The sequence below is a fragment of the Rhinolophus sinicus genome, linkage group LG07 (genome assembly GCF_036562045.2).
Source record: "Rhinolophus sinicus isolate RSC01 linkage group LG07, ASM3656204v1, whole genome shotgun sequence".
Taxonomy (NCBI): domain Eukaryota; kingdom Metazoa; phylum Chordata; class Mammalia; order Chiroptera; family Rhinolophidae; genus Rhinolophus; species Rhinolophus sinicus.
The window spans coordinates 8,146,063-8,163,468 of record NC_133757.1 but is presented as its reverse complement, the minus strand read 5'-3'; positions in this window follow the sequence as shown (position 1 = coordinate 8,163,468).

Genomic DNA, 17,406 nt, shown 5'->3' with positions numbered 1-17,406 from the left:
GTTTCCAGAAACAAACTGTGTCGCTAGCCCTTTGGCTATGGGAGGAGAAAGGGGAAGGGGGTGGGGACCCTCGCTGCCAGGAGTCCCTCCCCTTTAAAGATTTAGAATTTCTCTTTTAATAACTTGTTTTTCAACAGGTGGCTGTTTCTTCATCCCGTAGAGAAGTTAGATGAATAAAGGCTAATTAAGTGCCAAATGAACCCTCCTCATGTGGTTCTGAGCTTCCTGCAACACTGAGCTTCATTCTTTAAGGTTATCTCAATAATGTCCATAGCATAAAAGAAATATTTGAAAGAATAAATATAGAACAATCCAAGGACATCGGTAAGAGATGCTACTCTTGGGATGAGGGGAGGGGCGTGATACCCTGACAGCTCCATCCAGTTTATGCTGTTTAACTGAAGGAAAATCATGGGTCCCAGCACTGAACAGCGTCAATGATTTTAAAGACAGAACTGAATCTCACAGACAAGGCTTCCCTGCAGACACCAACAGGCTTTAGTTCCAACAGGCAAGGTGTGGCTCTCTTTACCCATGGCTGTGTGACTTTGGGCAAGTTACTAAAGTTCTCTGAGTCTTCCATTTTCTCGGGTATAAAATGAGGAAAACAGTAGTATCTATCTCGTAGCTATTTAACAAGGTCACTAAGAGGATTAAATGAAAGTGTGACAAGACCTTTTTATTCAGATGTTCCTCGTGGTTCTAGAGAAACCACTTGGCACATGGGAAATGCAATGTGTTTCCTATGATAATTATTAGCTGTTCTTATTAGTCCCACTCCTGGGATTATTGGAAGGATTGAAGTATTTCAATGAAGAGCCTAAAACCCGCTAAGACCACCGAAATATTATTATGGACTTGGTTTTAACAGTCTGGGACCATTACTTCTGAATTCCCATCCCCCTACCTTTCTGCCCCAGCTGAAAGGCCTGGGTGGCTACACAATACCCAGCTGAGATGGCACGTGGCCTGGGCAGGTAGCCTGAGTTGTGCAAATGGCCACCAAATGGAAGGCAATGCAACGCTCATTGGTACCCACTGCCCCCCCCCAGGGGCAGCAGTCCCTAGGGGCAGCAAAGGAGGGAGGGGGTGGTGCCAAGTATAAGGCACTTCTAATACTAGTGAACAACTTAGCCCCAAAGAAAGAGCTTCTTTAAAAACAGGCGCATCTGAATAAAAATTGCCACTCTGCTCTGCTCTTACAGTTTATTAGATTTCCTTGAGTGATACGGAGACCAGACCCAAAGGTAAGAAAGTATGTGTTAAACCATCACACTAAGCCCTGTATTTTACAAGGGAGGAAAGTAGGCTACAGAGAGGGGAACTGATGGGCTCAAGGCCACCCCACTGGTTAATGACAGGGAAACCCAAGGCTGGTCTCCTAATCAGGCGGGGGTTCATTCCAATGGCCACCAGAGCAAGTCAACCACTTTCACCTCTCTGTGCCAGGCGATGGCTCTTTCTAAGTGATTCAACTTAGTGTGGAATTGAAATATTTTGAGTAGAATTCATTGTCTCCCAAAATGTTAAGATTTCCAGAGAAGTTATCCAATCATCATGGATTTAGTCCACTTCTTTCTCCACGTGCTCCAAGAAGAATTTGTGTTTCCAAGGGCCTTCAAGTTCAGGTGCATAAAATTGGTAGACATCTTTTTCGAACACCTGCAGTTTCATTGGCTACATTTGCCTAGTCTTCAAAATAGGGGAAGAATTAAGGGCCAACATTTGTGGTTCATAAAATGATTTTTAGTGATATTATAAAAACAAATGGAAAGGGAAAATTCTGGAGACTTGCTAAAGCTTGACAATTTCAGGCTTAAAAATCTGCCACACATTTGCTATTTACAACTCGGTACCCAGGTCTGTTACTCAAAACGCAATGGAAGGGCAATTCGGGAATCTTGACTGCATTCTGGTTCAAGAAAAGCAAACATTGTTATAAAAGACAGCGGGAGGGGGAATAAATTGGGGAAATTTTACTGTGGCCTCAACATTGTCCCCTTTACCCTCACCCCCACACAATGCCGCAAGTTCCTACCCAGCATCGGCCAATCTGAGCATGTGAATTCGTCAATTCACTGGGTGGCCTAACCAGCCAGATATGTCTACGATGCCCAAAGTCACAGGGTATTTGACAAGCAACATTGTGCGGTAGAAACAGCACCAGGATAGGGCACACTTTCATCCCAACATTGTTAAGAACAAAAAATGTGATTCTGGGGAAGTCATTCAACATCCCCACCCCCCACCTTGGCCTCACCCTCTTTTGCATAATTGAGGTCTCCATCTTCGAGCTTAAAAAATAAATTTGTCTATAACTCCAGCCCCTCTGAACCTTCCCTGCTTCCAGAGAAACGGAGTTGTCACCCATCACCCAAGAGCGACCACCTTACAGGAAGTCAAGTCCACTTTAAAGTATTTTGAAACCATAGTCAAGGAACCCTGCTGTTGACCCCTGTCTACCGGAAAAGTCCTCTAATCCCTGGCCCTCTGCAGTTTAAGGGCAATTTATGGCATGTCATTGCTTGGCTGTGTGACTCTGCCCTCCCACCTCTCCCAACCTGCACTCAACCACCACAACAATGCCTCCTAGCGGACTGGAGAGAAGACATGCAGGTGGTTTTAGCCATGGGGGGCAAATTAGAAAGAGATTAGCAATGATGCCCCATTGCCACCTTCTGCTCCGTCCCCACCCACGCCCACCATCATGCCCTAGAGCTTTGCTGCCACTGTCCAACCTGGCAGCTGCTATCCAATGCCATTATTTCAAGTTAAATGAATTACAGTTAAATAAAACAGACTTCAGCGTTTCAGTAGCACCAGCCACATGCTTTCAAGTGCTCAATGCCACATGTGGCTAGGGCCACCAAATTGGGCAGTTCAGGTATTACGGGAAATTGTCACTGTTGCAGAATGCCGTACCAGACTTCACTGGAGGGCCCCTGCCTTCCCTTTCCTTCCTCCAAGATCAGAGCCAGGGGACTGTCCAGGAACTACTCCTGCCTCCCGCCCCCCATCCATACACTCTCCAACGTCTGGTGCCACCAGCAAGGTGTAGGGCCTGGACCTCTACTTCTCGGCATGGGAAGCGCTGAAGATACCCAGGATAGGCCTTTGTTGGACAAACACAATATTATTGTTTACTGCAGGAAAGTGATTTGGTGCTGGTATCACCTCCTGATTCTGGGGCCCGCTTGAAGCAGCTCTAGTCTCCATGGGAATGTCTGTAGACCCTAAATTCCCCTCTAGGAGGATTGCAGCCCCTTCAAACCCTCTGGACCTCACAGCCCAGAGGAAGAAAGGCGAGTTGAACCAAGGTGGCAATCCCTTGAAGAAAGCCCAGCTGAAATTGACTTTTTGGGGAAGAAGGATTCATTGGGGACCACTAAATTATAACACCCAGGAAAGCACAGCATGTTCCTCCCATCTCTGGATTCCGGAGCCTGGCACACAGCCTCACCAGTCCTGGGCAGTTTATTGAGCTGCCTTTGTGTCTAACAGGCTTTCAGTAGGTACTTGTTGACTGATGGTGACTGTAACTTAGCCTCTTTGGGGGTTTCTTAATTAAGGCATCTGGGTACATTTCCATGCCGCTTTGCACCCAGTCGATGAGGTATATTTAGAAGTTAAAGAATAAAAGCCATTTTAGGGCAAGGTTGACCCAGCTGAACAGTGGAAGTTCCTTTTCTTTGCAATGACCTGATTTTCCACGGTGCATTCTTCCCTCTTTTCTCTTGATTTCTGCATTTGGTTTGTCACACTATTTCCTGGGGGGGGGGGGGGTGTCTACTTTATCCAAACGTGAAAAGAAGTTCACTTTAATAAACCAAAGGGGAGAAAAATGATGCTGCCAGGATCCTGATAAATTCGGGGAAGGAGCCAGAGAATACAGAGCAGGACGCATCATAAAACCACAAACCCAGTAACTCTTTTTAGAGTCCCAGAGCTCTTATATTTTGTCCCCAGGCTGGGAAGAAAGGCCATCAAGGGTGGGAGGGGGGAGCAATTTCTTTAACAGATTTCTAAGAGCATCGTTGAGCAAAAATTAACTCCTTCGCTGGGGCTGGATGCCGGCGTGGCGCCCGGACTCGGGGCCCAGGGAGCAGGTGGCTCCAGGTGAGGGAGGTCCCCAGGGCTCCCTTTGTTCTCTGGGCTCTGCGCGGGGAGGCGCGCGGCGGACGCCAGCGCCCCCGTGTGGCCACCGGCGTCCCGCGCGCTCACAGAGTGGATGGGTGGGCAGGCGGTGCCCGGGGCGTAGAAAGACCCCACGGAATGAATGAGGTGGGCGACCCGCCCCGCAGGAGGGGCGATCCCTCCTGCACCCGGCCTCAGCCCAAAGTCCTCGAGCTGTGCAGGTGATGAGCAATCAGTGTCGAGGCATATCTGCAGCAGGAATCCTAGGGCTTCCCAAAGCACAGCTGGGACGGAATGTCTTGCCCCGATGGCTAGGGCTCCATGGCAAATGATCCGTACGTTTTAGCTGGTATTATTTCCAGAGTAGGGGGTTCAGACCTCCCTTTTTGTAGCCCTGTCCTAACCCATGTCTTGCTAGTGCTCTTCGCTGTGTTACTGTGAGCAAGTTACTCAGCCTTTCTGAACCTCGGTGTCCTAATTGATAGGTTGTGAATATTGGATGTAACCATGCTCAATATTCACCTCTAATAATCTTGATTCACCTCTAATAGTAGCAGCTCAAGATGTCTAGGGCAGCGTATTTGCTCGCTGTCTTCTAGAGGCCTTCTCAATATCACATAGAAATTCATTCCAGTGTTAATTCATCACGATCCGTCAGCAGATTCTTCGTTTTTTCCAACTGAGGCATCCTTTTGTCCCATCCTCTGGAGACAAGGAATGGACCCATTCATTTTCTTTGTAAAAATCTGTATGCATCAAAGCAGGAATCAAGACATTCGTTAGCCATATGTCCTCCAAATAAGACAACACACCGCTTCAGAACACCACTGGGTAAGCCAAAGTTAGCTAATAAAAATACAGGACACGCAGTAAAATTAGAATTTCAGACAAACAAGAAGCAATTCCTTAGTATGAATATTCCACAGTATTGCATGAACAAATATTGCATGGGACATACTTATATTTAAAAAATTATTTATTGTTTATCTGAAATTCAGTTTGAACTGAGTGCTCTATATTTTATATGCAACCCTGCACTGGGTAGAAACCGTTCCCATAAACAGGCTGGTTGGCACAAGTCCAAGAGAGGTGAGCTTCTTTCCAGAGGTCACGGGGGACTAACTGCCTTTCCTTCTACCTGGAGCTGCACCGGAAAAGCCCCCCATTAAATCTGAGGGAGGGCTAGGCCCGACTGGAGACCGTCATGCTCTCCCTGGGCTTGGTTTTCAGAGTCACTGTATGGCAGACCGGGGCCTATTTCGAAGTGATTGGTTTATGTACTGACAGAGCTTTTGGCTGTTTGGTGGTAATGATAATAATCTGTTATGAGGCCATGTTTCCTCTTGAATGAAGTGGTAACCACGCTGTTGACTCTGTGCTGCTGGGGATGGCATGATGTTTGGTCAAGTGTGTATGTGAAGTGCATGGCCAGGGTCAGTTCCCTGGGTACAGTCTTGCCACAGTGGACGGTCTCCATGAGACCCCAACCATATAAGGCACCAGACACTGTAGTCACCATAAGCAGGTACTCGGCACCCGGCCTCCGGAGCCTGCCCCCAAGAAGACGTCTGGCCACCATCCATTTCTCAGAGCCCAGTAACCACGTCACTGAGGAATGGTGTCTCATTGGCCTTCCTGGTTCCTGTATTTCCTGCCCAGGATTAGTGTGACCTACGAGCCTGTGGTGACAGCCTTCTCAGCCACTGTGCTTCCTCACCCAATCTCTACCACCCTGTGGGGAGTTAGGTGATGGACAAAACAGGACTTTGGTCCAAAATGGAGGCAGATAAACCTCCTGTTACAAATGGGACCCCTCACACCCCGTCCATTTTCTAGCTGCTTTCTAGGGCCAGCCCCTCCTCTTCTACCTGGCTCCACTTCTCAGAGCTGGCTTTCCACTCCAGCCTGCGGGGTTTCCAGCAATTTTTCATGACCCCACCAGTGTCAGCCATCTGCTATCAGTACCACCCATATACCAGCCCGGGAGATCGCCGATCCCCACCCCTTCTGACCCATCTGCCAGCCTGTTATGTCATGTCACATGACACTCTGCACATCTGGGGTCACTTTATCTATCATCCGCCTTTGCCACAAATTCCTTCAGCTCACACAGGTAAGTCACGGACATTGCTTTCAGTCAGACCTGGGTTTCCACGCCAGCTTCTCTGCTGAGCAGCTCTCTGAACTTGGGCAAGGTTACCTAACCTCTCTGTGCCTCAGTCGCTACTTCTGTATCATAGATGGTGTCTTAGTTTCCTACTGCTGCTGTAACAAAATACCACAAACTTAGTGTCTTGAAACAACACAGATTTATTATGTCACAGTTCTGTAGTTTGGAAGTCTGGGTGGGCTCAGCTGAAATCAAGGTGTCAGCAAAGCTGTGTTCCTTTCTAGAGACTCTGGGGGAAGAATCTGCTTCCAGGCTCCTACAGGTTGTTGGCAGAACTTGGATCCTTGTAGCTGCAGAGTTCAGGTCCTGTTTCCTGGCTGGCCTTCAGCCAGAGCCTCTGTCAGCTCCCTTCCAGCATTTTCAGAGCCAGCAACAACATGTGAAGTCCCACTCACACTCTGAATCTCTCGGACTACTCCCTCTGCTGCATCCCTCCTGCTTCCAGCTGAAGAAGGTGCTCTGCTTTTAAGGGATTATGTGATTAGATTGGGTCCACGCAAGTAATCTCCCTATTTTCATGTCCATAACTTTAATTCTATCTGCAAAGTCCTTTTAACAGATTCTGGGGATTAGAGAATGGACGTCTTTGGGGGTGGGGTGGGGGGTGTTATCGGCCTACCGCAGATGGGGTAATGATGTTATGGGGTAAAACAAGGTGTATTTGTTTCCTAGGGCTATTGTAATCAAACGCCACAAGCTAGGTGGTTTAAAACAACAGGAATGTACTGCCTCACAGTTCTGGTGACCCAAATCAAGGTGCCAGCAGGGCCATCCCTCTGAGGACAGTCCTTTCTCTCTTCTCCTGGCTCCTAGTGCTGGCTGACAGTGCTTGATGTTCCTTCCCTTGTAGCTGCATCCCTCCAATCTTTGCCTCGGTCATTCATGGCCTTCTCCCTGTGTATCTGCATCTAATTTTTTTCTTTTCTTATAAGGACACCAGTTATATTGAATGAGGGTCCACCCTAAAGACCTCATTGTAACTTGAGTCCATCTGCAAATATCTCCAAATAAAGTCATACTCATAGATAGCAGGGTTAGGACTTCAACATACATTTTGGAGGGACATAATTCCACCCAAAACACAAGGTCATGCCAGAAAAGCACGCAGCATGGGGCCTGACCTCTGGCTGGTGCTTAATCAACAGCAGCAGTTGGCATTGCATGAGTCTCTCCCAGGCAGCCTGGGTCCCTGTGGGCATGCACTGGGCTAGTAGTGCATGTGTGGTTAGAGCTTGAGAAATCCTGCCTCCTGCCATCCTGCCTCACTGCCTGTCCCTTTCCCATCTTGGCTCAGCTCCACCTCCAGCCCTTTGCTCAGGCTCCCCCTTTCCTCTGATGCCCTCTCCCTTCTCTGGGGCTGTCCACATTCACATCTTGGCCACTCTTCAAGCCCCACCTGTTCTAGAGGCTGCCCTGTCCTTAGATGCTATGTCCATTGGCAGGTTGGGCCCATTGAAGACGGAGAATGGAGATGCTATGCAGCCCTGGAAATCCCGCTGCTCAGCTGGCTCTCAAAAGAGCCTTCCTCTTAGAAAATGCACGTGTAAAACTGAACACTGCCAGGGAGAAACAAAGATAAAACGAGGTGCTGACTCGATGGCTGGAAGGTTCAGAAGAGTAATTTTAGGCAAGAAATTGCACCCTTTCCTATCCTGGTCTGATCATCTATCTTGTAAACTTGACCTGCTCTTTCTAGAAAGAAAAATAATAACATCCAAACACTCTTGCCAAGTTAGCCTTCCAGGGGCCATAATTCTTTTGGGGTCTGTGTTATATACAAGGCTCTGGGTACTGGCTGATTACCACCCTTGCATATTTATTATTATTATGTTGGCCTGCCTTAAAATGCAAAGGATGAAAGGTTTGACAGACTCCATCAGCAGTCTAGGAATCTCACTCCAATTTTTCAGTACCTCCCCATTTAATAAATTAGAACACGTGCAAACTCAGAGCAGTCCCCAGCCACAAGCAGAGTTTCGTGGAGAGCGAAGGCTCGGCAGTCATTCTCTGAGATGGAGTCCAAACGCTGTAGCATCCTGACCTCTCCTCATTTCTAGAAACATTCTTAAGCTCACTTCCCTCAGCACAGATGAGAACAGAGCTGGGACGACAAGGGACAGCTGGCACTACCAGGGGGTGGAAGAGACAGGCAGTCTCTTTTGGGGTTGACAGATGCCACAGAAGGAAGGCACCGTTTCCCCTGAACCCTGCCCCACTGCCCCTCATGGCTGTCACCTTCGAGTGAGGGTCTCCCAGGGGCTGGGCTAATCATCTTTGTGTCCTCAGTGTCTAGCACAGGGCCTGGGAAAGATCAACATCGGTCTGTTCAATGAAGACCTGGGAGTGATTCAAGGCCACCAGACACGATTCTGGAAGCTGCCCCCACTTGCAATGGAGACTTGGTCTCAGCCCCTGCTGGGTCCCAGTAGGCAGGCTCTCCCCCTCCCACAGGCATCACCCCAAGCCCAGCCAAGGGCAGAGCACACAAGCAGATGCGGCAACGGCCTTTCAGCTGCAGAGCTGCAGTCCTGCAGGTCAGAGCCGAGAGCCACAGCAGCATGGGGTGGGGGCGGGGAGGGGGTGGGCATTTGCAGCTGTTTATATGATGTATATCTGGTGGATAAATAAACTTCATTTGCCAGGGCTGCCGATCTCTAAACAGGCAGAAATACACACTCGCTCAGAAACTTAAATAAAATAAAATAAACAAATATGGTGATGTTTGACTCTCCCTAGCATCAGGGCCCTGGGTCCCAAGCTACTCCCCTTTCAGCTGGTTAATAAACCGAGTTTATGGGTCCCCTCCTATGGGCCTGTGTGTAAAAGTTCCGCTCAGAGGAAACGCTCCCTGTTAGGATGTGGGGGAGGGAGACTCCACACAGCAGATCCTTCCGGTTGGTCTCCCAACAGGCAGGCCCACAGCACAAGCCAGGTGACTCTGCAAATGACCCAGGAGGTGGCCACTGTGGCTGGCCTCTGCTCGGCCTAAAGCCAGTGAGGTCAGGTAAGCCAGGTGAGAAGCTACCAGAGACTTTTACCCTGGGCCTACCTCTTTGTCATGACTCTGAGGCACCTTAGACGGGCATGTGCCTCCCTCCCTTGCCTCTGTCTTCTCTGCCACGGTGAGGACAGGGACGCCACTGCCTGTGGAAGTAAAGGTGGATGGTGAGGTCTCCCAGCGTCCATTGGACTCTAACATGGAAGAATTCACCATTCAGGTACAGTTTACAGTGGAAGTTTATATCCTGGCTGAACACTGCACTTTATAAGAAATGGGGAAAATCTATTCCCAGCCATCCAAAATCTTGTGAACAAGCCCATCTTTGGGTTTCTGGTATCCATTGTTGCATAACAAACCATCCCAAAATACAGCGGCTTTGAACAACAGTCTGGCAGGTTGACGGCACTCAGCTGTTGGGGGTTACTGTGCTCTAAGGTGGTGTCACTGGGGAATGCACTCACATGGAGCCTTAAGTGGGCTGGAAGGACCACTCTCTCATCCACTCCCATGGCCAGCAACCTACCGGCTGTCCTCTGGGGGCTCAGGTGGGCTGTCCACAGAAGGCCCACAGGGTCCCTCTGTACAGCCACTCCACAGGGTGTGTGTGAGCTTCTGGCAGCATAGCACTGGGTTCCAGGCAGAAGCAAGTGCAAACAGAAGCTGCAGATTAAGGCCAAGCCTTGGAGGTGACACAGCATCACTTCTGTCACATCCTATCCATCAAAGCAAGGCAGGCCAGCCCAAATCCATGAGGAGCGGAAAGACTTCAGCCTTTAACGGGACGAGTGGCAGAGAATTTGCAGCCATCTTGAATCCGCCACAGTGACCACCGTCAGGGGATGGAGAAGACACTATCCTTTGGCCTGGTTATTAAGGTGCTAGGGACACCAGTCTGTGGGCTGAGGACTCAAGCAGGCTGGGCTGGGCAGAAGGACCAGTCACTCATCTGTCCTGGATTGACATTGAATGGCAGTGAGTCCAATGGCTGGAGGCACAAAGTCATGAAACGGGGAACATCTCCATCTTTCCTTCAATAGGTGAGAGATGGTGCGGGCAGCATGGCTTCGCTCTGAAGCCCCACTGTCCTGGCCTAGCCACTTTTTCTTTTCTCCTTTAAAGTCTGGACATTCCTGGTGCAAAAAGGAAGCCCTCACAGATGGCAAATGCCTACTTTAGTTTACTGATGAGATCAGACGACGAAACCCACTTCCTCTCGGCACTTTTCAATCCCAAACTCCAAACACATTTTCCAACACATGGGTTCTATGTGACAGTGGGCTAAGTAAAGTGGAGCTTAAGCCTAGAGTTTAATTCACCTGTAGTAAATTTAAATCTACCTGGACAGAGAGCACGCAGGAAAGAGACACACGCTTGCTTTTGGGTTTTTTTTTCATTCATTTCTCCCATCCCTGCCTAATTTCATGTGTACCAGCATCTCTGAGCTTGACTGGAGGACCCTGCACACTGAAAAGCCCAATCCAATCAGTCCCTGGGAAAAGCAGGGGGGATGGGTGTGGGTATCGGAAATAGCTTTAAATGCCTCCCAAAGGAGGAATGTGAAAACCACACCAGATTTCCAGAAAGCCATTTTCCCATCCACAAGGCAGTTGCAGAGCTTGTGGAGGCAAAGCTACAGACCGCAGCCCAGCGGTGGTCCTACAGCCAGTGTCCACACGTCACCTCTCCACTGTGACATGTGGTATAGCCCATCAGCTACCTCAGCATAGTCTGCCACTTCCTTTCGCAAGGTGTTCCCAAAGCAAATGTAAAATCCAAATGAAACAGAAAAGATGGTGGGTCTCCACATCACGGCATATCTGGGGTATTTAATAGGAAGGTGTTGTGTGGACAAACATGCACTAAATAACCTAGAAACTCCAGCCTGTGCCACTAATGTGCAGATTTGTTTATTCAGTCCCTCAGTCAACATTTATTGAACGCTTGGGATGCCAGCGATAGCAGCAAAACAAACGTGAGTGAGATGAGTCTGTCAGCTGGGAACGCAGGTGTTCAATAAGTAATTACAAGTGGGAAGAGGGCCATAGAACAGCTCCTCACTGCAAAGACTGTTATTTGTTCTGTGTGTCAATAAAAATTCACAACAATTTTGATTCTGCATCTATAAACCAAAGCTGAAAAAGTCACACATTTTGAGCAAACGATTTGAGCACTAAAGGCTCTCTGTTGCTGAGTTTTGATTGACACAGTCTGGTCCCACACGTGATGAAATGCCCCAGCCCCAAATACCACACAAAGGTTTGTCTAAATTTCACACCAGTAAATGGACACTTGACCAGAGAGAAAAATAAGCCTCCCCTTTGTGACTCACCCCTGAGCCCATCATTCTCGTGACTTAGTTCAGGCTCTATAACAAAATACCATAGACTGGGACAGTGCCCAGGCCAGTCCCCTGCATGGCCCAGGAGGCAGCCCCTGCCACCATGAGCACCTGGTAGGGGACCTCGGGCTGGGTACAATGTCCCCTGAGCTAGAACCACAGGGCAATGAACACCCAGTTACATATGTCATCAAAGTTGGGTTTCTGCATCAGATTTTATTTACAAGTGTTTCCCGGATAAAATAAGTGTGCCAACTACAGCACTAGGTGATTGAAGGGTCCTCTGCCAACTCTACACCCCTAATAATCACTCTGTGAGCCGTCCCACATTTCTACTACCATGTTTCCCCGAAAATAAGACCTACCCGGAAAATAAGCCCTAGCATGATTTTTCAGCATGACATCCCCTGAGCATAAGCCCTAATGTGTCTTTTGGAGCAAACCTTAAGATAAGACCTGGTCTTATTTTCGGGGAAACAGTGTAATGGCAGCTGCGTGAAAAATACTTCACAGGTGAGTGAGGCTGACAAGAGCTGCCTTAAGGAACTCAAGAAGAGGGTGGCCAACACATCAGCCTTTCCTTTTTTATCCCCTCTCTCCATATTCATTTGTTCATTCATTCATGCAACCAACTAGCCAACCTACTAATATTTTTTGCATACCTGCCTTGTGTGGGTCTCTGGGGAAGGTTACTAGGGACCCCCCCCCCACACACTGCATAAGACAATACTTTGTTTCCTATAAAATTTACATTCTGGAGACAGACAATAAACGTGCAAATAAATCAACAAGACGATTACCGATTGCAACAGGGTAAAAATCAAAATAAAGTGTTGGAAGTCAAGAGTACCTGAGGGCTCCCCCTTGTTGGTCTTGGAGCTGCAGCCTCTGCAGTGGGCAGACACGGTCTAGTGTAGGCCTCCATTCACAGCCAGCAGAGCCTCTCATGCCACAGAGCACCTGTGGGTATTGTACAAATGCAGAGTTCGAATCAGTAGTTAGGGGCTGTGGCCGGAGATGCTGCATGTCTGACCGGCTCAGCTGATCCGATGGCATAGAACACGGACTATTCCCTGCCACCCGACCAGGTGGTTTGTCCTTTAGTGACCCATCCCCAACATAGAGGTTGTGGGAGAACTCAGGTGTCTTGAGCAGGTACCAGGATCTTTGGGAAACGTAAGCACATACATGTACCTTTGTCTGGAAAAAACTCTGTTCTAGCTGAGTGTGTGGTGTGTGTGGATGGACAGCTGACCGATGGCAGGTGGGTTTGTCCTGAACTAGTTTGTGTGACCTGAAGTGGCAGACACATCTCTGCCTCCAGCCATTTTGCTCCCCCCACACCTGCCTCTTTTCATTCCTGAGTCTCTGATTGCTGCACTCAGTCCCCGGGTGCCCCGGGTGCTGTGGGAAGACCACTAGTGTGGATTCAAAGGCACTGAAGCCCCAGCTGTATGTCTAATGAGCATCTAAGCTCTTGGCCCTGGTGGCCCAGCTGTGCACGGCCCCTAACGCCCGTCCTGCTATCTGATCAGAGGAAACAGACATCATTAATAGAACGAGCAGTCAGATCTGGAAGCCTGGAGTTTACCCACCCCTGAAATAGTCAGATGAGGACCCTTAGTTGGGGATTTGAAAGAAGCCGTTGAGCCAGCTGTGGAGTGTAGTTCTGGCCATTCAGCGCGGCAGAAACGAATCTGGAGTTCAAGAGAAAGACAGCAGTTGGGAGTCAGAGAGGCCTGGCATTACCATCACATAAATCGGTGTCTAGAACAGTGCCGGACACATAGGAGCTCCCGTTAAACGGCCGTGGTGACCACTAGACCTGCTCCCCACCTTTCGCCCTGTCCCTCCCACAGGATCCCTTACTCCTCCTTGATCTCAAAGTCAAGGATTGCTCCATTGTGGAGCAATCCAGTCGCATTTGCAAAGGCTGTGCTATCCCTTTAAGCCCCGAGGAGGGCTACCTGAGTCTCTTTGGCATCAGGGTTGGGCATCTCTGGGAATCTGACCCACATCTGCAGGTGATAAAGAACGATTATCAAGCAGAAACATGCCCTGCGCCAAACACACCCACTTAATTGGTGCTTTACTTAAGCTAATGTTTCACATTATTTTGGCCTACCCAAAGCATCAAGTTAAAAAGGCAGAGCTCATTTACTGCAAGATTCCTTGAGGTCTGGACGTGCCTGGTACACACCACACGTGCACCAAGGCCTCCTGGGTGTGCCGTGGGCACGGGCCTCACTAATGATGCTTTAACTTATTAGCAATAACCAACTTCACATGCAGAGCTTTGTAACTTGTTTCTGGAAACCTCTTCTGAACCACAGGACTAGACTAGAATAACAGGAACACTGTAAATATTTGTTGAGTGACTGAACAGCTCTGAGACAGTGAAGCACGGTGGCTCAGAGGAACGGAGTGGCTTCCGGGCCTGAATCTTCATTCTGTCACTAGTTTCGTGACCCTACATTCTCTAAGCGCAAGTCTACATAAACTTAAACAATTAAATGAAAGTAAAATCATTAAATGAAATCCTTTATAAAGCACACCTGGCAAGTAGTAATTACATGAAAAATGTTAACTATTGAAAGGGACCATATAGGGGCACTTTGGTAGCAACTATTGCGCTGTAATTAATTACACCAGAAGAGCAGGTGTCACCCAGGACAGCCCCAGGCAAGGGAGGGCTCCTATCTGTGTCTGTTTAATACACATGAAGCTAGTGAGCCCGGGGGAGGTTAAGCATGACCTGAAATCACGTTGCCTATTAGCAGAGCACAAGTTCAAGGTCACATTGGCTCAGACCCCAGGTTCGGGGTCACACGACAGGTGATAAGCTCCTTGCCCTCAACAACATGAGTTCTACTGAGAGGTGCTGCAAGGAGCTGGCCTCTCTGTCACCCTGGGTCTGCAAAGGATGATGGTGAAACTCAGAGAAGTTAAGAAACAGGTCCAGGGCCACACAGCAGTCAGTGCAGGTGCCGGGATAGCAGGTGGTCTCCCAGGCTCTTTGCCACTGAAGTATAAGATGTCACGGAGGGGTTTCTAACAGCTGGAGTGGTGGTGAGCCTGCTGAAGTCGGCTGTGATACCAACGCTTTCTTTCAGTTCACCCGTCTTCTGTTGATGTGTTTGTTTCCAAGCTCACCAATTCGTCCTGATTATTGGTGCACGATGCAGACACCCGGTCAGCATTCACTGCCCTTCACCTTGCTCCCATACATGTCTCTATCGTCATTGAATTACCTGCTTCTATGTCTGTTCCTAAAGAGGAAGTCCTGCAGAGAAAGATGCCGTGCCCGGCACAAGGGTTCCGTACTGCCGCTCAAGTACAAGTTCGCTGACTGTAATTGTTCTCAGTAAGTTACATTGCCGACAATCAATAGGAACTAACAATGATCTAGCTCTCCCCCTGTCAAGACATGGAAATCTCCGCCCACACCTCCCCATGAAATGTCCTGCCTCCAGTGAGCAACAATGAGTGACACCCTCCTGCTAAATAACGAGCCTTGTTTACACCTAATAGGTTCTTCACGCAGGTCTCTTTTCCTCGTGCACATTTCCATCTCTCTCTCAAATTCTGGAGAACCACTGTTTATCTTATACATGTGATTGAGCTGGCTCCTCCTGGCTCACACCTAGCTCACAGGGGCCAAAAGTGTGCACCTCTTGCCACAGCCATGTCCAGGGAGTTCACGTGGTAGCTTGAATTTGGCCATGGCGAAAGTACTCACACCACGGAAATCAGCAAATGCTATATATCGGGGCTTCTTTTTCTTCTTGGAGAACTAGTTGTTAAGCATTTACCAGCACACCACTGCGTATGTGGCACAAACCCTGCCCAGTTGCACATGTCATATGCTCTTGATCCACTCAGCCCTCCAATTTCTCCCCATTTTCTCAAGTCTTCTGGCCCTCCCTGGCAGCTGTGGGCAGCCAGCCCACCACTGTTACGAAAGATACAAGTATCGTCTAGAACAGCATCTTTTACAACCAAGTTTCCCCTAAAATGAGTCCGTTTAGTATGCTGCTTGTAAAAATGTGTTTACAGAATTTCTTTCAGATCTATGCCTTACACATGGCTTGACTCACTAAAAAATTATCCAGTTCCCCTCCACGCCCCCCCATGCCCCAAAGTGTGATCATCATCCCTAATTTATTTCCAGCACACCCTGAGTCTTGTCAGGGGCCCACATATGGACTAAATTTCTAAACAGGCTAAAGGTTCTCAGCTCTCAATTCAGTCTTTAAGGATCTGACTAGGGCGAAAGGCACACACCACTTCCAAGCGAGGCAGCCAAGAAAAGGCTGGGCAAACCCCCTCCCACCCTTCCCACCCCACAGCCCCCTCACCCTCCGAAGCTGAAAACCTCTCCTTTTGAGGAATGCTGATTTACAGAATTAAGTTACAGTCTGACTGTTTAAAGGGATGGTCACAGACTGTGGCAAACCCCTGAGGCTGAAACGTGAGCTGCTGTCTTGCCGCATACATGGTGATTTTCAGCAAGCCTGCCCAAATTGTGAAAGGGTCATCTTAGCGCTGTCTTCATCCTGGTCAGTTTCCATGCGCGAGGGCTCGTGGGTAATGATACGTAAAGGCTGGCCTTCAACTGGCTTTCTCTATGAACCTTTCTTTACGATGCTTTTGAAAAGCAGAGATACCGCTTTTTGGTTTTTGTGTGTGTTTTTTTTTAACCTTGAAGTCTTATATAACTCTATTGCCTTCCTTGCCTGTTCCAACTGTTAGAAAAGACTGTTTGGGGTCCTGATTGCATTTCCATGAGAAACATATTAAGCCTCTTAAGGCAATGAACTGATCAGTCCTTATTAACTTAGCTGTAATGCAGAGACTGGAAAAGCTTACTAAAAATACTAAGTCACTACATTGGAGTAGTTGGTTTTAAGACAATTAGTTATGCAGTGGCCATGTACTCAATCATCTTTAAAGAAAAAAGTTTGCTCATAGTCCTAGAAGAAATCAAGCAAGGGCCTCGCCAATAACTTCCCATTCTAAACTCACCATGCTGGGCCAGTTAGGGCTGGTTAGGGCTGGTTGTTTCTTGCGTCTGATCGAGGAAGTGCTGGGTGGGACTAAGGGAGGAAGAAGCCATATTGTGGCCACCTGGGTATCATCGAGTAGGAAGAATTCAAGCACGTTTTTTCAGTTCTCGGCTGCCTTCAGTGAGGAGGAAAACCTTAATACCTACCCGTTGTCCCCTGTTTGTCACTGAGCAAAAAAGCCCTGAAGAGGGCAGGGAGGTTCTGCTTTCAGGACTTAATATGTGTGTCATAAATTTGGGACCCAAAGTGCACACACCCACGCAGATCACAAGCATTACCATAGCCCTTCACCGCAGAGATGGCTTGTACTTATTGAGTGCTTGCTGCATGCCACATGTAACGCTAAGCACTGTATGCACACCCACTCTTTATTATTGTGGTAACATGTACATGACATAAAACTTACATTGGCATTAAGCATATTCCACACTGGTGTGCAACCATCCCAACCACCCACATCTAGAACTTTTCCATCTCCCCAAACACAACTCCATACAAATTAAATGCTAACTTCCCGTCCCCTCCCTCTGCACGTGGCATCCACCATTCAACTTTCTGTCTTTATGAATTTGGCTACTCTAGGGACTTCAGATAAGTGGAATTATACAATATTCTTTTGAGTCTGCCTTGTTACACTTAGCGTAATGTAAATTTCATGTAATTCTTACAGGTCATAAAATAATATTCTTCTTTTGAC